At 42.1% G+C, this 21,536-nt stretch overlaps 1 protein-coding gene across 23 annotated transcripts in view; it reads right to left on the bottom strand.

Moving 5' to 3' along the window:
• PPFIBP2 (PPFIB scaffold protein 2) overlaps positions 1-21,536 on the bottom strand; it is a 1,093,831-nt gene that overhangs the window by 750,969 nt on the left and 321,326 nt on the right. The window contains exon 1 of one of the 23 annotated variants that reach the window (XM_086955901.1): positions 16,987-17,279. The exons of 20 other annotated variants lie outside the window; for them this stretch is intronic. The gene's annotated coding sequence lies outside the window, so the exon portion shown is untranslated. Of the gene's footprint in view, positions 1-16,986; positions 17,280-21,536 lie in introns of those variants that run through there. 2 more of the 23 variants (XM_086955896.1, XM_086955883.1) reach the window with 2 other exon arrangements.

The raw sequence follows: 21,536 nt of genomic DNA, 5'->3' as shown, positions 1-21,536 counted from the left end.
CGGTTAGCCAACCAACACAGTGTAACCTACATCCTCTAAAGTAATTTCAAATAGGTCTCACTACAAAACAAAGCAACCTTACATCTCTTCCTCCTTAGTCCCCTCCAAGGGTCCTTTGTGGAAGTATTAGGCTAAACACTTTGCGTTAAGAGAATCATTTTGTTATTGGCTTGGGAATTTTATTGTGTGGTGTTCTTTACTTGAAATTTGTTGGTATTTTTAGAAGTTAGCTCAGTCATATGGGGATGCCTTCTGCTTGTGCAATTGCTACCAGGGGTTGAGTAGATTACCTTGAAACTGTGTTTTGGCCTAACCGGATTGTGTTTATTAAGTTGTTTGGGGTCTCCTCCTCTCAAATTGATAACATTCTAGAACTCTGTGATGTTCACACATAGTTGTTATGGGAAGAAGATATAGTGATATACAAGTCGATACTGTAATGATATTGGTCTTGGGTACTAGTATGAAACTCCAAGGTACATTTGAACGAGTTTGGAGCCTATCAAAATGTATAATTTTGGTAAAGTACAGCTGTCTGATTTACCATTTATTATTCTTATGAGTGCCAAAACGTCATCGGGCAAATGAATGTTTTGCAAGATAACATTTAAAGAGGAATATGAGCATTTCATTATTGCAAATTTCGACTTACCGGGCAAGTGATCATGAAGGCACAAGATCAGGTGCTACAGCACAGATAAACTTGGCAGTTCCGGCTGGACTATTCCTATTGGAGCAGGGTCAAGACTGATTTGCATTTAGCTGGTTCCAAACTGTGGTCGCATGGTGTACAGAATAATGGACTACAATGCAGCCTGAGTATTTACCAGGGGCTGAGATTAATACATGCATCCCATCCATCACGCTTGTATACCTTAATATGTTGCCTTAAATAGGACGGGTATGCCCGGACATGCGTCCCGTGCACAATGTGTCACTGGAACCAAGCCATATCAGGTTTATGAGCCCATAACAAGGGTGACACTGGTCCAGGATTGCTTGTGTTCCAGTTCAGGGAGGACCTCCCTTGGCAGAAGTTCGGGCTGGACAGCTCCTATTGGAGCAGGGTTAAGACTGATAGCTGGGTCCAAATCAGGTGGGATGCCGTGCAAAATAATGATGGATTGGAATGCAACCCTATGTAATTCATTAGAAAGGGCTGAGTATTATTCAAGCATTCCATCCATCATTTTTATATACTTTAACTGTACATATAAAGGCATGTTCTAGGAAGACTGTAAGTTGGGATGCAACTTACCCCAGATGCATCAAGAACCTATTTTGCTATTCCTTAATAGTGAAAAATAACGATTCGGTAAAAAGGAATAGCAAAATGCAATGCATGAAGAAATCACAAAAAAAATAGCGATTTCTTAAGATTCCTTAATTGCAACTCGCAAATTGTGAGTCGCAATCAAGGAATACCTCCCCATTCATTCCTATGGGCCTAGAGGCCCATAGGATTGAATGGGAAGACATTCTCAATTTGCGAATCGTAATTAGCGAATCGCAAATTGAGAATGCGATTTCAAGGGTGCAGGGGTGTCCAAAGGACACCCTGTTGCACCCCTGAAATTGATCTGTGCACATATGTTGCGCACACACATGCCCTTAGGGCATGTGTGTGCGGAATATGAAACTTTGAAAAATGCACTTTAGTGCATTTTTCAACGTTTTTGCAAATTACCATGAAGTTCAACTTCATGGTAATTTGCGAGCCCTATTAGCAAAATCGCTATTTTTTTAACTTTGCATTTAAGGAATCTCAATTTGAGATTCCTTAAATGCAAGTAATCGCAATTTTGCGATTTCTTAATTTGCGATTTTTGCATTTGGGATGAAGCATCCCAAATGCAAAGATACCGGTCGCAAAGGGGCAGATTCTGAGAATCTGCCCCTTTGCGAGCTGATTTTACCTTGATGCATCTATGCCTTCCTGCAGGGCACAACTGGCCTTACAGCCAGGTTACAAGAAATGTCAAGAGCAAGTAGTCAACTCACTGAGCCATTGTGTGAACTCCCTCGTGTGGTCCTCAACTCATTATGCAGTAAACATTCACACAAACAACTTTGCGTAGGTATTGTTCCTTGAGAAGTTTGACAGTCAAGCCTTGGCCTGGGATCATCTCTGCTCCCGGCTGTTTTCCTGCAGGTGGGAACTGGCATGTACCTCTTGTCCAACAATTGGTTTTTCGTAAACACAAAAAAACTAATTTTAGAAAAGAAAATACGTATCAACTCATTAGAAATACAAGAGAAAGGTAAAAATAACAGCAGCCAACCGCGAAAGTAATTTCCCCATCACCGCAGAATCACATGGCTAAGATTTCAGCATGTGTGTTGTGAAACCTCTCAGCAGGCCAGCATATATACAATGGTGGGTATTTAATTCTGAACTACTAGTGCATTATATAAGCTTGGCTTCAAGCAGGGTAATTCTCGGTGTGCATAGAACCTACATCCGATCCTACTGATTACTGGTAGTCACATGGGATGAAAACACGAGGCAATAAAACATTGCTTTTTGTACTTTGCGACATCACATATTTTTCAGGAGTAAAAATGACATCATGCATTTTACGAGCTCACTAATTATGCAACTCCTTATAACTCAGAGTTTTTAAAAAGCTAGCTGTGATATTTACGGTCCTTCGTGACGACATGAACACGTTTCTCTTATGCACTAAAAAGAGTGCATTCACAATGATAGGAGACAAAAAACACAGGATGAACAGTAATGAAAACACGGGTTTTGACAAACACTTGGTCACGTAAATTGAATTTTGGACCGTAGAAATGACCCTGCCATTAAGCCGTCCCAGCGGCGTATCTATAAACGTGAATGTCAACTGCAAGCGAAGCAGACGCTACACAAACTGGTCCTCAGAACTTAAACGCAGCTGCAGCACCAGAAAGTAAACAGGGCTTTAAAATCTCGGGTACATTCAGTGGTTTCTATTCCTTGACCCCCTACCTGAAATTTTGATAGAAAATACAAGGTTGCTGAGGAGTTAAGGATAGCGCACACTGCCAACTCTGTGGTATCATTAGAGGTTAAAGGGAACGTTATATCAATTCCACTTATCCTGCTATTTTGGTGAACAGATATTCAAGTCTGTGAATCATGCTTTAGTTATGTGCTACAATGAGAATAGTACATCTAATGAGCACAACAGTTTACTTCTAGTACAGACTGGCCTTTTTCAATTACACAGGAAATAAGACGAGAAAAATATCACAGACCCATCAGGAAGAAACAACAATCATTTGCAATGCAATAGGTCTCGCATTTGTGAGAGTTAGCGCTATTGGCGTTGTAAAATGACAATGTCTTTAACCCATGTGTTTTGGTTAGGAGTGGAGTAGATGTATCTGGTGTGGAGTGGAATTATGTGGGTTGAATTGGTATTGTTAGTTGTGGAATTGTATGTGTTGGAATTGTGTGGTGTGGAGTGGATTTGTGGAGTGGAATTATGTAGCATGGTGTGCAGTGGCATTATGTGGATAGTAATTATGTGGTATTGAGTGTACTGGAATTATTTGGAGTGTGCTGGTGCGTCATGGAGTGTAATTATGTGGAATGGTGTTTTGTATTATGGAGTGGTACATAGTGGAGTTTCATTTTGTGGTTTGTTGTTGAATACTGTGGGTAATGATATGGAATTCTGTGGTATGGATTAGATGTTATGTGGTATGTTGTTTAATTGTGTTGAGTTGAATGATGTGGTTTGGTGTTGAATTATGTGGTGTGGAATGGCAATGTGTGGAGTTGAATTTATTTTTCATTCTATAACCTCACGTTAGTTTAGGTGATTTCACGCTATGTTATTGAAGTCACCCTGTCGTATTTTAAGTGGTCACAGTCTCTAAATTGAGGCTACAGCAGACATGAACACCTGGGAACAAAATACTGGCAGCTCAGCAGGTTAATGCGCCTGCCTGTTCAAAACAGCACATCCTGAAAACTACCACTGAGCTTGGCAAAGCTATACACACATCTTACGACATACTTTGACATCTGTGTTTGCTTTTCCTCCAGTATTTTGAAATGTTTTTCCATTTGAGTTTTTCAAACAACTAACAGACACGCATTGGCAATGTAAATAGCTTTACACTTGCATTATAAAAGACAAGACATATTGGCTATGCAATGAATATTAAGTCACAAGTGTGGCTATGGTAGTGGTTCTGGGAGGCATCTCATCTGGAAATCCTAAATGGACTACATGAACTGCTACTTTGTGGAAAAGTCGTTTTTTTTACAAGTCAAGAGAGTGAAAAGTGGTTGGGATACTGCACTGGACCAACTCCCTGGGACTCGTAAGCCACTAAAATCCAGAGGCCTCAAGTTTGAGGTATATCAATTAATACCTGTAGCATTGCCTTGAACATATGGCACTTCACAGATTGTACATAACTCATACCAATCCACTATGGCAAATAATTTAACAAGCTATGAGCAGATCAAACCATTGTAGATTCAGGGTTTGTGGCAATAGTGTTCATCGGTGAGTAGAATAGGTTCCAAAAAGCCCAGAGGTAATAAATCCCCTCTCAGTGGTACTACACAGGTGGCATTTAAAGTTAAAGATGCTTTGGCATGAGACAAATTAGGCCTAGGTTGATGGACTGGAAGAAACCTGTGACGGCTGAGCACAGATATCACCGTTCTGACAAAACTGCACCCCCAAACAATCCTGTAGGAGAGGGAGGAAGTACTGAACAGTCACCCACATTGTTTGGAGGCTGGAAACATCAAGTAGGAGTTGCAGGACCGGTAAGTTGCCAGACTGGGTAGAGCAGAGCGCATCATGCTCATTACTTTAAAGAATACCTAAGGGATGCACAGCCACTCTAGGCAGGTGGCTAGGAAAACTTTAGGGAGGATGAGTGTCAGACAATGGGATGGTGGTGGAAAGAGGCCACCAAACTAACATAACATAGGTGGGTTGATGAGAAACAATGGTTACCTTGGGGAGAAGAGTGTTGCAAAGCCATCCTGTGCCCTGGGCACCCCCCAACTTTTTGCTGACTGGAACTGGTGGTAACCAGGTCCAGGGCCAGTGCCAAGCTAAAAGGAACACATTAGAATACAGTTTAAAACACCCAACATACACTAGGGTACTATGATATGGAGGGGTACTCCTGTAATTGGCATGACCTACCCGATAAACCCCTAGTATGTAATAGGGCAGGGAATTGAAACTACCTGGAAGTCTCCAGTATCCTGGGGCATGGCAGTTTAGAGGCCAGCAGATTCTCTGCACCAGCATGTGTGCAGTGCTGAAGCCTGAGGTCAGTTTAATAGCAGCAATGGCTGCCAGGACAGCTTTTAAACCTTAAATTGTGCCCAAACTCGACTTTAGGGTAAGGGGCCCTTAAAAATGAAAAACCTACCAGGTTTTTGCATATTAGGGAACCCCAGTGTCACCCCTAGGTATCCCAGGGGTGGGGGTCAGTTATCTATAAGGTACGCCCTTATAAAATGGGTTTTTATATGCCTGGGTAAAGTGATATTTTACATTTCACTCCCCACATTGTATTAAAGAGCTGCTCAAATTTGACTTTGATGCTAGAAGAAGTGGGTATAGAGGAACAGCAATATGTCTGCAGATGCAGAACCCCTGAAGTCTCCCCTAGTTGCACAGAGGGTGGGGGTGCTGTAGAAATTAGGGAATACTTATAAAATATGGTTTTATATGCCCTGGTGGTAGAAAAGTGGCCCACGTCATTTTCCCCATTGCAAACCCCATGGCCCATAGGTTAACATGGTAGGAAGTTATTGATAAATAAATATTGATAGGAGAGGACTAGCCGGACCATTCAAAGACTTCCCAGAATGGTAGTAGTAAATCCAACAATATGATATTGTTGAATTTCTCCTAAAGTGTACATACAAGAAGTTATAAGACTTTCTTGTTTGTAAGTCCAAATTCAGCCTTTCAGTGATTGGTCAGAGTTAAGTGGATTAGCCAGGCTGCTTTGAAGAGGTGATAAGAACCCCTCTGCTGGGAGGGCAGTTTGCTGGTCTACAGGAATGTCAGGCCAGGGGGTGGAGTCGTAAACCATCCTCTTCAAAGGCAGAGGGGAGGCCTGGGTTTCAGTTTCACTCTGACACTCTTGGCCCAGAGTCAGGGCTAGACTTAAGGAAGGTATGTGCAGATGGTAGGGGGAGAGTCCATGGAAATAAGACATCCCAGGGGTTGTCTTTAGCCAGATCCTACCTCCTTGCTGGAAAACTAGGCATTATCGATTTGGAAGTATGATGCCCTCTGGGACCAACTAATGCCACACTCTACAGGATGTGGTCATAACGCTGAGGAGTTGCCCTGCTCTCATTGGTCAAAAGTGACCTGGTGCTTGACCCAGAGAATTTTGAATACGTATCTGAGAGGGGCTGAGCCCTCCAGATCTGCTGCTTGAAACTTACTGAAGCAAGAAGTGCCCTGCTGAGAAGTTTGCTGTGCAAAGATTTCGAAGGCCTGACCTCTGAAGAGTGTACCAAGTGAAACTGCAGCTCTGTGGATTACCTTGCTGAAAAAGGACTCAGTGGACTCCTTGCAAGCTACAGGTTAACAGAGCTAACCTGGACAGCCCCACAAAGAATTCAAAACCTGGAGTACCAGTGGATTTGTAAGGGTTTTGTTCAAGTGGATTGCGGAATTGAAGTTTCACGCTTTCAAGGACCCTTTGGTAGATTCCAGAACCTTGGATTGTGTGTTGGGTACTTTGGGACCTGCAAGCAGAACTCCATGAAGGTGTTCTAACTGGACCCCGCTTGCTGAAGAAGGCGGCCCACAGCAGTGGTGAGAAAATTCTTCAGAACAATTTATAAAGGTGCGTCACTGACAGAGAAAACGAAATGACTAAAAGGGGCACTGTTGGTTTCTAAGCTCTAGAAAGTGACTAATCTTTAAAAATGAATATCTTTGGTTCCCTAGAGTGGATATTTTTCGTTTTGGTGTCATTTATAAGATAAAAATATTACCTATTCTTCTAAATTGGTGTTGGATTTTTATTTTGTGCTGTGTCTTAATTATTTACTGAAATTGTGTTTTTAAACGCTTTACATACCTGTCTTTGAAGTTAAGCCTGTCTGCTCGCAGCCACGTTACCAAGGGTTGAGCATAGGAATAATTTTCTAAGACCTATGCTGGGTCCTACCATGTGTTAGTGGCCTTATTGCCAGTGGCAGACCTACATTTGCCCCTACCAATAAGCCACTTTCCAACAAAGAGACTACAGTAAATAGATAGGGCAGGCCCTGGTTGGCATGGATAAAGAGAGTGAGTCCATATGGACTGGAACAGTGCTTTAATTGGGCAGGTACTGTCCAGCACTGGGTACCTGCACTTCCTTATTTTGAAAAGGAGAGTAACTTGCACTTCTCAGCGCGCCATTTAATGGGCGAGTACCGGTACTTCGCCGGAGCAAACAGGTATTCTAAATACCTGCACTTCTATATGTCCATTTAGAGCACTGCACAGGGCAGCACAATTCCTGGCACCGTGTTTAGTGAGGGGCAATGAGAAGGGGATATCCCAATAACGAATATCAAGTGTCTCTGAGAGAATCTAACAGAATAAATAGATACTGGGGATGGCCACTACATTACCTCACTCTTACTCATGAACGATGATTCCAGTCCGCCATGCCGGACATATTTAGAGCCAATACTAGTGCGGCAGAGTACTGTGGAAACTGCAACCGTATAGGATGGCGCTAACGTCAGGCTAGGTATGCTCTGTGAGCCAGTCATGCTCACCCAAATGACGAAATATTGGTTTTAAAAGCAGCATGTCTTCTAAAACTTTTTTCAACAATGTACTTCATTACACCAACATTAACTCTGGAGATGGCCTATCACCTATTTTTGCTACTTTGCAAGGCAGGAATTGAGAATTTTCTGTATCTAAAAGTGTTTCTACTCATTCACTCCCACCTTCAAGAAGCAAAGTGAGATTGTGCATTATTTCTTGTTCCGAATGAATGTCTTTACCAACCTTCAGCCATAGACTGCATGAACCCAGCATGAGCGTCCACGGAGCAACTTTACCTCAGCACGGTTTACCTCTACCCCCAGTAGGCGCAGCCAAAAGCGAGAGGTTCAACATTTATTGAAATCAATAAGTTTGTGTGCAACTGAATAGAAGTCACAGAAAATTACAAGGAGACCCAGAAAGCGACCAAGGTGATGAAACATATGCTAAATTGACAACAAATCTCTGTATCAAATAAAAAAATCATAAAAATAAATCATAGGTGTTGGACCTGGGCCTCTTGGCAGGGTCATCCCTAAACTTTTTGCCTTCCTCCAATACTCTCTCTGACCTATTTTGTTTGGTTTAATGACTCTGGGCACTTTACCACTGCTGACCAGTGCTAAAGTGCATATGCTCTCCCTACTGAAAATTGTACATGTGATTGGTATCCATGATTGGTTCATTGGATTTACTGTTAGTCCCTAGTAAAGTGCACTAGGAGTGCCAGGGCTTGTGAATGCCAATACTGCTAGTGGGTAAATTTGGCCTGGTTGAGAACCAGGACACCAGTACGCACTACTCAATTTAAATTTAGACGTTAGTACATTTATTTAATTTTCATCAACAAATTAACTTAGATCAGCATAACATTCATATTCATGTTACATTTGTTAAAGCGCATGTTCATTTGTCAACATATACATTGCATATATCATACATCGTGATATCAATACATTTAGTGTCCACCCAATGCATTTCGGGGCGCGAGCCCCTTCGTCAGGGGTCTGTGTATAGATAAAAGGAAAAAGAAAGAAAAAGGAATCTTATTACTATTGATGCACTGTCATGAAAGGAAAAGAATCTCTCTATAATATATGCTTCTTACCGCAAACTAGGTGAAGTCTATTGCAAAATTCTCCTGGTTGAATATTGGTGTGATCTACATGATAAAGAGAACTGAATCTGAGTATGTGGGGTTAATAAAGCCGATGTCATATATAAAGGAACTCTGAATAAGGCATAGTGTTACCTGTGCGCTTGTATTTTAAAAGTCTGTAGGGACAGAAAAGGGGTAAAAAGCGAAATTAGGGACAAAAGGTGTACAAAATGTTTATTGCATGAGCCTGATACAGAGTTAGTTGTAGGGTTACTGTATATATATAAGTGCTCACCTTGTGTATGCTGACTTAAAAACAAGGAGCCTGTGTGGAAATAAATGAGATACTGATAAATGCTGCGGAATAGCAGCGATAGCAGTAAGTGAAAGCACTATAAGTGTCGAAGTTTACCTGAGAGTCCTACCCGATGGACATCGGACTCAGCGAGTGCTCGAGGAGGAATTGAAAAAGATCTGCCAAGAGAGTGAAGACGATATATTTTAAGACGCTGGCCAGCGTGTAATACGATCAAATCACAAAGCGGAAGAGAAGCTTTGTTGATGATTAGAAGAAAAATCTTACCGGAGCGAGGTGCTCAGTGCTCCCGTCACGGCGTCTTTTCGAATGCTAGCGTGAAGGCATCTAGTCCTTCCTTTATTCCGAGAATTGTCTATCGCGTAGCTATCGATGACGGACTACAGTGGTCCCGACTCGGCGTTTTTATGAGCATCAAAATAAAGGCGGCTAGTCCTTCCTTTATTGAAGTGGTTACCTTCCGTATCAATATTAATTACTGACTCCTGATGATTCTTGTACTAGATGTGATGTTGAGGAATAGAGTAATTAAAGAAATGCTCCATGGGGTTAGCTGCTTGTAGAAGTTTTTATCTTGCAAGTCTACGATTTGTGCAAGGGTGTAGATAGCGATGGTCGCCATCTTGGAGTGGTGTATGAGCTCGGTGTATTGGCGCTGAAAGCACCATTCATAAGATCGAAGGATTAATTGAAAGCTCAACGAGTGGGAAATTTATACAATATGATGAAAGAAAATATGAGAATCAAAACATGTGGAAGATAGGAGGAAAATTAGACTGTAAAACGTTTGGCAGGGTTCTGGTTATTCAAGAATATCAGATCTTTTCGCCTCTCGCATGTTTACATCATGTACCTCGCTGTGAACAATTTATTATTCCTAGTTTATAATACAATTTCTATAAACATTCCTGCCTATTTACATTCTATAAATAATATGCGTATCACATCCTTTTGGACCCTATTTCGTGAAAGGGGTTTGTTGTATGGAATGAAGTAGAGAGGAAAAATGTACACGATCTGATGTGTTCAAGTGCGTTCAATGAAAGGGTAGAAACAGAGTAGTGAGGTAGTGTGGTTGAATGGAGAGCCATATTCAGTGTGTGATGTGCTGTGTACAGTGGGTTCCAGTACTTGGTTGATGAGTGGGTGTTGTGAAGAGGATTATAGTAGTTTGCGGTCTTATCAGATTTAAATGCCTATAGAAAACATATAAGGTCTAGCTTATCGTTCAGAAGGAAACCCAGGAGCCTGCAGCGTTCCTCAGAACCTCCTAAGATCACATATCTGAGTGCGCCTTTCACTTCAGACCATATGAGTCAAAAATGGTACTTCCTTGATGAGTGAAAAAAGAGGTAAAAAAAGGCTAGGTGCCACTTTTTTTTCTCCATTAAACGACTTTGGAAGCAATTGCGGCACCCACATTTTAGCTCAAGATGTTTAAAGCTACAAAAGTAAACCAATGGAAAAGAAATGGCAGGCGCACGCTTGTTTTTCTATAAATTTACTTTTGCTACAGTGGCAGCACCCACGCTTTAACTTTAATCATCTTAAGCTAAAGCGCTTTTTCTATGTATTTACTTTTGAAGCAATCGCGGCACCCGTGCTTTAGCTTAAGATGTTTAAAGTTAAAGCGGGGCATGCCACCATTGTAAGAAAAGTAAATAAACAGAAAAAAAGGCATGCGGCTAATTTCGGCGCCGCAAAAAAAAAAAAATGCACGGTTGCCATTATTGCAACTGAGGCGTGCCGCGCTGGTTAAATAAAAAAAAATGCGTTAGGGGAGAGCGTGTCCTGCTTGCAACAGCAGGCAGGAGAATGTGATTTAACAAAATAGTGCTCTGAGGCTGTAATTACAACATCTAGAGTAACTAGAGTAACACATGTAACAGGGGCAGTCATTATGGGAGGTTACAACTAGAAAAGTCGGTACTAAGGAAGGACTGCTAAGCCTACTGACTAATGAAAAGCCACCATTTACAAAGGACAGTAACAGTAACCAATTAAAAAGATGTGAGGAAAGTGGGCGGAGCTTCATGCCCATATCCTGAATCCATAATCCCCTTTTGTATCGCTTTGTTCGCCCTAAGTTGGCAGGGTATGCTCAGACATGAGTCCCTTGCTCACTTGGCCACTGGATTCAAGATAGCCTGGCTGTTGAGGATTATGAATCCGAAACCGGTCCCAGGATGCTTGTTTCCGGTCCAAGGACGACATGGCTTGGCAGTTCGGGCTGGACTGTTCCCATGAGGCACATTTGCATATGGCCATGTCTGAAATGGGGTGGCTGAGTGAGCTAAAGAATGGTGAAGGATTAAACCCAGATCAGTTGACTGGGGGTGAGTGTTTGATTTGCTCAAACGCTCCGTCCATCATCCCCTTTTGTATCTCTTTGTTCGCCCTAAGTTGGCAGGGTATGCTCAGACGTGAGTCCCTTGCTTACTTGGCCACTGGATTCAAGATAGCCTGGCTGATGAGGATTATGAATCCGAAACCGATCCCAGGATGCTTGTTTCCAGACCAGGGAAGACATGGCTTGGCAGTTCAGGCTGGACTGTTCCCATGAGGCACAGGGTCAGACCGATTTGCATATGGCCATGTCTGAACTGGGGTGGCTGAGTGAGCTAAAGCATGGTGATGGATTAAACCCAGATCAGTTGACTAGGGGTGAGTGTTTGATTTGCTCAAACGCTCCGTCCACCATCCGCTTTTGTATCGCTTTGTTCGCCCTAAGTTGGCAGGGTATGCTCAGACGTGAGTCCCTTGCTCACTTGGCTACTGGATTCAAGATAGCCTGGCTGATGAGGATTATGAATCCGAAACCGGTCCCAGGATTCTAGTTTCCGGTCCAGGGAAGACATGGCTTGGCAGTTCGAGCTGGACTGTTCCCATGAGGCACAGGGTCAGACCGATTTGCATATGGCCATATCTGAACTGGGGTGGCTGAGTGAGCTAAAGAATGGTGATGCATTAAACCCTGATCAGTTGACTGGGGGTGAGTGTTTGATTTGCTCAAACGCTCCATCCATCATCCCCTTTTGTATCGCCATATCCTGAATACAGCAGGTCTCGAAGAGACAGCGCAAGCGCTGCCCAGGCGAGACCTAAAAATAAAATTCTGCGCAGATTAGGTGTGTGTGTGTGGGAGGGTTAAATTGCACTGTGTAGCAGTACTCACCAGATGATGACAGGAAGAGGAAAGGGTTATCTAGGGACTGAACCAAGATCCAACTGCAAAGCGCCATGTAAGCACATTGCAGCCTAGAGGTAGTCTCAGGATTGCTCATGTGGGAGGGTAAAATTTAGCTGCACCTCCTCATAAAAAAAAAACTGAATTTAGCAGACATGCTGTGCACGCCTCAAAACAGCACACTGTTGAAACAGGGCTCTGGAAGTGCTCATCAATTAACCCCCTGACACACTGGAATAGGAGGACAACAGTTGCATGTGGTGACCCTGTCACTATTTTTCATTTTGCCTTAAATATGCAATAATGTACGTTATGTGCATACATCTAAAGTGTGGTTTCATGCTATGTTTGATCATATTTAGTGATTTTCATGTGGTAATTAACCATAGTTAAAGTGTGTTTTATGTTAACTATAGTTAATGTAGGGGTCAGTTGACCGACTCATGCTAACATTTGAAAAGCATTTTAGCTGCTGTGCATTATCTCACCAGTTTCTCTGCTTTCAGGAGCCAAACTTTAAACTGCAGTAGTTTGAATGAATTATTGGTTTCTATTTTAGTTGTGTGAACTCTAATCCCGAGTTTTATTCGTTCTGGATAATGAGTTTCTTGCACTTGTGTCTTGGACGGGCTATCCATGATGTACCATCCTGTACAAGATATCTATTGAAAGACATGCAGCAATAAGCTTACTGTATGCAATGCGCAGGAAACAGATCGAAGACAGCTTATCCGGGAGAGGTTGGATTTGTATTGGTCTCCACTTCTTGGGAACAGTCGGGTGATTAGCAGCTTGTTGAATCTTATGCTTTAATTGCGCATTGATGAGTTGGTCTCAGATGCTCAGATCTACCCTTTTGAGCGCAGATGCACCATTCCACTCGTGCAACGACATCTCTTTTTTTTCCGGGCCCTAGAGGTCAAATCTCAAGCAAATCTTTTCTTCTTTGCCTGAAGGAAACTTCATTTAGTTCTACCTTTATAGGCTTTACTTGTTGACACCTGCTGCTTAAACTTCCCCTAATCTCATTTGCATCCTCAGTTTAGAATTGGACAATTTCCCTTCAGGGGAAACTGAAGGTATTTCAATATTCATATGGCATTCCTTAAATAACCGGTCTCTGTATTTGTTCTTTTAGCTCACTTTCGACTATACCAACCTAAGCTGTATATGGTGATTATTTATTTATGACTAACTCAAATGATTTTAAGTTTTTAACTTTGCTTATTAGCTAATAAACCTTCATGGTTTGCAAATGTACTACTCTGTCGCCCTTGTGGACCAAAATGTGCTTCACTGTCTTTGATGATTTGAACTGTTGGTGTTAAGCCTCAATTCGAGACAAAGGTTCATTCACTTGAATGCAGCTTGTATTTGAATTTGCACCAAAGATTTTGATGGGGCAAACTCCGCCCGGCGCTGCTTCACTTGTCTTGTCCCCACTTCTGATAGGGCCAGAGATTTTGCCCCATCAGAAGCTAGCAGGTGTCTTAAGGCAGACCCTCCTTTCATTAATCCCACTGTCTGTCATGCCGAGCTTGTACCTGTTCAAGATTCCTGGCCTGCTAGTCCGGTTTCTCATGCCATGAAAGATGGAGTAATCCCTAGCCTGAAGACGCTCTCCGCCAGAGATAGCAAGGTAAATAAAACATATTACAAATTTGGGTGAGTTTTTGCCCAAAATAAAGTGGTATAAAAACTCTTCTTTCACGTGAACCTGACAAGTATAGAAACAGCTCACAAACCACTCTACAGAGTTTTACCACTTTCATGGCCACTAGCATTATGAGGCAATGGAGGACTAAATTAAGTGAAAGAACTGCTTAATGTATGCAGAAAGAAAAAGCAAATTATTCAATTCATCATTTAGTAGTATTATTTTCATTCATTTGAGCCAGAATCACCATTTTGGTTTTCATAATTTGAGCTAGAATCACAATTTCAGTTGACATCTGCAAATTGGGTGTAAATTATGATGCTAATGTGGGAAATCCATAATTGTGCAGTAAATGCTTCGGTCACAAATTCAAATAATTATTCCATTGTTTCATCAACATTCTATTTATGAAAGGTACAAAACAAACATCTTAATTCCAATCAGTGTCCACTGTTACCTGTATCGTCGAAAAAGCAACTTCAACAATCACTCTTTTCCAACAGACGGAATGTGTTTTCCTAACGGTGTTTATTGCCTGAAAGTATACATTTTTGACTACATAGTTAAGTACTGTTCCCTTCTTTTTATTGCAGTCAGTCAAACAGTAAAGGCCAGCCTTTAACTATGTTCAATAATAATAGTAAAAAAAACGCCTGCTAACTACCGTAAATTATGCATGTTAAATAAATAAAAAAAATAGACAACGTGTAGTATGGTCCCATATTACCATCTCACCGTTCTGGTGACATTTCCAAACAAACCACTTGCCCTTTGACCTTGTGGATTATGAGGTCATAAGTTGACCATATTACTCAGTTACACATTTTTAAATATGACATAGTTATATATCCTAAATATATGTATTTTTCCAACGTTGTTTATGTGAAAATACATATGACCCTTTGGAGTCTGTTGCTCTCTCTGAAGTAAAGGAGGCAATTTTTGGTATCTGAGGCCAACAATAGAACATGGGAGAGGACAAAAATGGTAATGTGCCGCCCACTGTATAGCAAAGGTAATTCTTAGTTTATGTAGGTTTGCATAGTAAATGGGGGAGGGAGCATCGCAAAATGCTGGAAGTAGAATACTAGAGGTAATCATTGGCAAATGAGGGTCACACAAGGCACACAGGCAACTGTGAGACCTGGCCGCATGCTGGAAATAGCTTATTGAAATGAACTCCTAACATTAGTGGGGCATCCATGCAATACGCTAACCCACTCATTGGCAAAATACTGGCACACTGGTGGCAATTCTTGGCGTATGGGTTACCCCATCGCATAAAATGACAGGGCACCCACAGCGAAATGCTGGCCTTAGAATACTGGAAGTAATTCTTGACACCCATCACATGACAGTACCCACACCTAGAAAGGTGCTGCTGACCTGGCATAATGCTGGCAATTCTTTTTTTATGGCGATGGAAGCTTCTCTGGCATGATGATTCCCACCCTGAGTCCTGGAATGGTATTAGTAATCTTTAGTTTAAGCTCTGCAGCTGCCAGGAGGTGAGCTAGGGTCGTTAGCTGCTTTCTCTTTGGTCCTCCTAGGCACCATCCTTACCTCTTCTACAGTACTTGTTCTTTGAGCAGTATCCCTACATTAGTAACCGAAAACACCTGATAGATGGACTCACATAAAGGAGGGTGGAGACGGCCCGAGAGAGCAGATATTGCATATTTTATCTACCCAAAATCGTTGCTATCCCACTGCCATAATCTGTGAGTACTAAGCTTAGTAGAAACCCTTTCCCCCAACTTACTCCAGTTAGGATACCCCCCACGTTCCTGAAATATGGTATAAAACGTCACGGGCTTCCAGTGCTGTGCAGTTACGTACTTCGTAACAAAGCTACAAGAGTACAGAAGGATCTTAAAAACCCAAGTGGAAAGGAAGAAAAACAAGAGAGTGCTGGTCACCCATGGAAACAATCAGCAATGTGAACTGGGAATGTGTCTATGGGTGTCGCTTTGTGTTCCAAACAATATATTACTGGGGTACTTCATTTGCATTTTGAAAGTTTTGGTCTCCAGAGGAGTAAATTATCTTCCAACACCGTTCAGCATTAGAACTATAATCTTACGTCTTTAAATCGTATAGAAACAAAACAAAAAAGTTAATATATATATATATATATATATATATATATATATATATATATATATATATATATATTTATATTTATATATATATATATATTTATATATAAACTTGTACAATTTTTAGGCGAGGTTGGAAGGAAGCACAGTGAAAGACAACTACTGCCCTAAAGTAAAGGCACGTGAAAACGACTAACAAAACAACACAGATGCTCCACATAAACGGTACACGAACAAACTAATCCGCATTTATCGATTACTTCGCTATTGAATTACTAATTAAACGGAGGCGCATGTGCAAATTCAGCTATGATTGAAAAGAGAGCAAAGATAAGACGTGTGTGTGCCTCTCCCTTGCTAATTTAGCCTTGAAAAGCACACGCCTAGTAAAGTGGCAGGGTCACATTTCTCAAAATGAGTGAAGCAGACTCGTGCCCCTTCACAAGTTACGCAACCCTGCTGGTATAGCATCCTTTAAGGTGACACCTATAATTTGAGTTGCAGTCAAATCCAATCCTTCTCAGGCACCCCTCGCTGTCACTCTCCATTACTGGCAAACCGCGGAGCCCAGTTTCTTAGAAACAACTCCTTTGTCAGGCTTCACATTTGTGTAGCATGCGGTAGAATTTGAAGACCACTGGCACTGCATTATTGCTAGGGGGAATTGAGTTTTAAACCCGTGGCTGTAAGCTTCATTCTCGAATGAACGCCCAGTCGTGTGCCATTTAGTTCCCACGCCATCCACAACGCACCCAACATTGATTAAATATGCGTTCAGTTACAGCATCAGGCGCCATTCCAGAAACGAGGTGTCTCACATTTATGAAATCCTAATGTTCTTTAGTTTCCGGGATGACGCGTAACTCACCTCAGTCGCTCCTGTCGGCTCGATGGCTGTACAAGCTTCCAAGAATAACTCCTCTGTTATCGAATCATATTTCGCACTTTTCAACTAGTGCCAAACTCCAGGCTGGCAGACCCAGCACTACACCCGCATTCCTCCCTCCGATAACGTCTGCCACGGAGACAGGAACGCGTCGAATCCGTCCGTCCCCAGCAGTTACTCAAGTGCAGCCTCCTGCGCCTCTGACTAATAGGGACGCCACTGTAATCTGGGCTGCACGCTTCATTTGTGCTCCCTGCAACTCCGCTGGGCTTATTAGCGATGCAAGGTTCAGGGTGCACTCTTAAAGGGGCCATGCCGAGCCCCGCAGGGCAAAGCCTCGCTCTGTGAAGTGGACTGGACGATGGAAGGATGAGCAGACTGTCAGAAACATTGCATTCAAAGAGTGATTTCTAAACAACCTGTCATAGTGAAAAAGGGAGCTAACGCCATGTCTCTCAGCTTGCACGGTATGAAATAGCAGCAGGTGCAGGGAGCACAGACTCGCGAAAGGCTCGAAGCACCACACATTGTAATTTTATTTATATAGCGCTTACTACTCCTGAGGAGCCGTAGAAATTGCTTTTTCGTTGAGTAGCACGCTACTCCGGAACCTAAAAAGTATTAGAGGTTAATTAGAATAGGGAAATAGTAAATTACTTTGAGTAGTGGACATGGGAGTTTGTTATTTTGATTGAAAAGGAGATATAAGGTAGAATGGTTTTCATTTATATAGCGCTTGCTCCCCTGAAGAGGTGTTAAGGCGCTTTTCGGAAGGTAGCACACTACTCCAGAGCCAAACCAGGATTAGTGGGAAATAAGTGTAGGGAAATATGGAATTAACTTGAGCGCTGGACATGTTAGTCTGTTAGTTGGATTGAAAAGGATAGTGGAGGGATAGAAGAGGGAAGGTCTAGAAAGTGTTTTTTATTTTTTGTTTGAGCTAATAGCAGTAGGAGGTGGTTTGGGATGAGTAAAGGGGAGGTGGAGGGGGAAGAGTTACAGGGATAGGCTTGTTTGGAAGATCTGAATAGTAAAAGAGGTATGAGAGGCTGCAGGGAGGGGTAGAGGAGGGAAGAGTCTAGAAATGGTTATGTTGAGTATCATAATAGTAGAAGGAGGTTTGAGATGAGTCAGAGTGAAGGTAGAGGATATATTGAGAGAAGTGTAGGGTGCGATATAGGGTAGTGTAATGAGATGCTGAATTAGAAGTAACGTAATATATATAAAGATATATAATTACATATATGTATAAGGAAGGTAATATGCATAGATTTAAATGAGACTTTCAAGTGTTGCAGTACTACAAGTTAATTTGGCTCTATACATCATGGGGAGGTGTGGTGTAGCGGCCAGAGTGGCTGACTCCAGAGGGATCACAGTTTGATGCCCGGTGCCTGGGGCACCTCAGCTCTGCATCATATGACTCTGGGAAATAGGTAATTTATTGTCCCTGACAGCCCCCAGTGCCTTGAAACCTTAAGAAAAGATATGTTTTGTGCTTTACAAATATGGATTATTATTAATGTTTTTTTTCATATAATTCAATAGTGAAGTAATTGTATATAAACAGTTATGATAAATGATTCACTTATTTAAGCAGTCACCTATATACATGTTAAACATAGAATATAACCATAAGTAATATGCAAGTTTCTTAAGCAGAACTAACGAATATCAATATATTCATAAACATATTATATACTTTTATACAAAGCAATATATATATGTCCCATGGAAAGCAGGCAAAAACCAGCCTACCTGCCCCCCACCATTACAACAGACCTAGGTAGTGTACCTATTGTATATATGGATGAACACCCACTAGGGAAGAGTAATGACTATACAAATCCCGGTCAGTTGACCGTGTATGGGGAAGATTCTGCCCCAAATGAAATGGGCTCCACAGTGACATTGGGAGAGATTCCAGTCAGCAACTCCATGATAGCCAGCAACCAAAAAGAGGAGGTTGATCAAGGCATAAAAATCCTATCATGGAACATAGCGGGGATTGCATCCAAATATAATGTGAAGGAGTGGAGAGAGTTCATAACCAATTTCCACATCATTTGTCTACAGGAAACCTGGACTGTTGACCACAGTCAATTTCCACTAGACGGGTTTAAAAGTTTTGGAGTCCCTGCAACAAATGCATCATCTGGGAGAGCTATGGGTGGACTACTCATATATGTGGACCTTCACATCCAGGGGCGCTGGTCAGATCTAAAATGTGCCTCTAGAAACATACAAGCAATCGGCTTTTCACATAAAGGACTAAAAATTACCCTGATAAACTGGTATAACTCAGTGGGCTCACAGAATAAAAATAAAGCTCTGAAAGAATTGGATGAATACCTTAAAAATCTATCTTCATCTAATCCTGCTAAGGGCGTACCATACACGATTCTAGTAGGGGACTTCAATTGTCACCTTTGTGAAAAACTAAGACCCATAAACAAGGATTGGTCAAGGTGCACGGAGGAAAAGGGGCCTCATTTTGCCCACAGTGTTGAAGGAAAGGAGATGGAAAACTTCACCAAGAAGTATGATCTAGTGCCCACAATGGACCTGATTAAGATAGATAACAAGAAGGAACCCAATCCAACATTTAAAGGAAGAGGTTGTCACTCCTATATAGACTTCATTTTGGTGTCCCCAACTCTCAAAAAATGGATTACAAATTGTGACATAATTTTGAGTCCCTTCAGCGACCATAATCCACTGAAGTTGAACACTACATGCATGAATCTCAGCCTAAGAGTGGGCGGACCGGAAGCCCTGGAACAGGTAACCGCACAGGGGAGAAGGCTCAAATGGGCAAAGATAGATGGGGACAAATTCTATCGGGATCTAGTGAAGAAGGGACAAGCACATTTAAAGATTTGTCTAGATGAAAATGTGACAGGCCCAACTGTAGTAAGTGCATTTGAAGAAATTGCCAAACTTATAAACAATCTATTGAAAACCTCACCACGAACAGGACCTAAACAGCCGTTAATGCCACGCTGGTTTGACCATGACTGCACCAAGGCACTAAAAGAGCTAAAAAAAAGCCTTACCGAACAACCGAAAGATAAAGCCAAGATCGCGGGGAAGAGAGCTATTTATAAAAAAGCCCTGAAAACTCGTAAAAACTCTCTACAATATCGAGCATGGGAGGATTTAAGGGAAGCGGCAGAGCGTAGAGATATGTCGGCTTTCTGGAAAATTATTAATGAACCTTGCTTTAAAGACCCGAGAGGGCCGGACATAATAAATATCATACTTCCTGAACAATGGCGGAATCATTTCTGTGGTCTTTACAACCATATGGGGGCCACACTGCAAGAAAAAGGGTCAAAACCACCAACAACCAAATGTTTATCGTTCACACTAAAAGAAATAAAATCAGCCATTCAAGGGCTTTCCAAGAATAAAGCCCCTGGTCCCGATGGCATTCCCCCTGACCTCTACCTGAGCAATATAGAGTTGTGGGCTCCCGTCCTTACCAGGGTATTGAACGAGGCAGTTGTGGCAGGACTGCCCCGCTCATGGTCCTCTGCAACCATTGTCCCCATCTATAAAAAAGGCAGTCGGGACGACCCCCAATGTTATCGTCCCATTTCATTGATAGACGTTACGGCAAAAATCATGGGACGCGCCATTTTAAATCGTCTGCAAGTTTGGGCAGAGGACCATCACATTTTAACTGATGTACAGTATGGATTCAGGGAAGGGAGATCCACAACAGACCAATGCTTAAATCTATATTTACTTACCGCTAAATATACCATTGCAGCCAACGGAACCATATATATGGGTTTTATGGATCTCTCAGCTGCCTTCGATCGTGTAAATAGACAGAAATTATGGGCCCTGATGATCTTGATGGGGGTGGATTATGAAATAGTAGACATTTTAAAGGCTCTGCACTGGGAGACCACGGCCACAGTCCGTTACAGCAACGAAGGGATGAAGACCGAACCGTTCCCTTGCACAAGTGGAGTGCGGCAGGGCTGCATTTTAGCACCGTTTTTATTTTCTTTATACATAAACAATCTGGACAAAAGCCTCATGGAACTAGAAGTGGACTGCCCTAAGATCGGCCAGCGCTCAGTACCAGTCCTCCTTTATGCGGACGACGCTGTGCTGCTAGCCCGAACGCCACTGGGACTCCAAAAACTTATTAATGGGTTCGTAAATTTTATGAATTCTTTGGACCTTTCAGCCAACCTGGATAAATCTTTCATCATGACCACAGGCCGGAATGCAAAAAATAACTTCTCGTACAGTATAGGTAGTCATAAGATGGGAGTAGTTAAGACATTTTCCTACCTTGGCGTCCTCTTCGACGAGAAACTAGAATTTAAAAATCTGGCCGAAAAGCATGCATCCAAATTGGTGGCCTCTACGGGTGCTATAATGGCATATGGAAGGAGGCTTGGTAGGTGGTCACCGGAACAGATACTAAACTTATACAAAGCTGTATCCTGCGCGAAAGTGTTATATGGAGCAGAAGTGTGGGGCTGCAAAATTAATCACTTACAACAAATACA

This window comes from Lissotriton vulgaris, chromosome 2_1, assembly GCF_964263255.1.
Source record: "Lissotriton vulgaris chromosome 2_1, aLisVul1.2, whole genome shotgun sequence".
Taxonomy (NCBI): domain Eukaryota; kingdom Metazoa; phylum Chordata; class Amphibia; order Caudata; family Salamandridae; genus Lissotriton; species Lissotriton vulgaris.
Note: the sequence above shows the minus strand (reverse complement) of the source record. Positions and strands in the feature narration are given on the sequence as shown.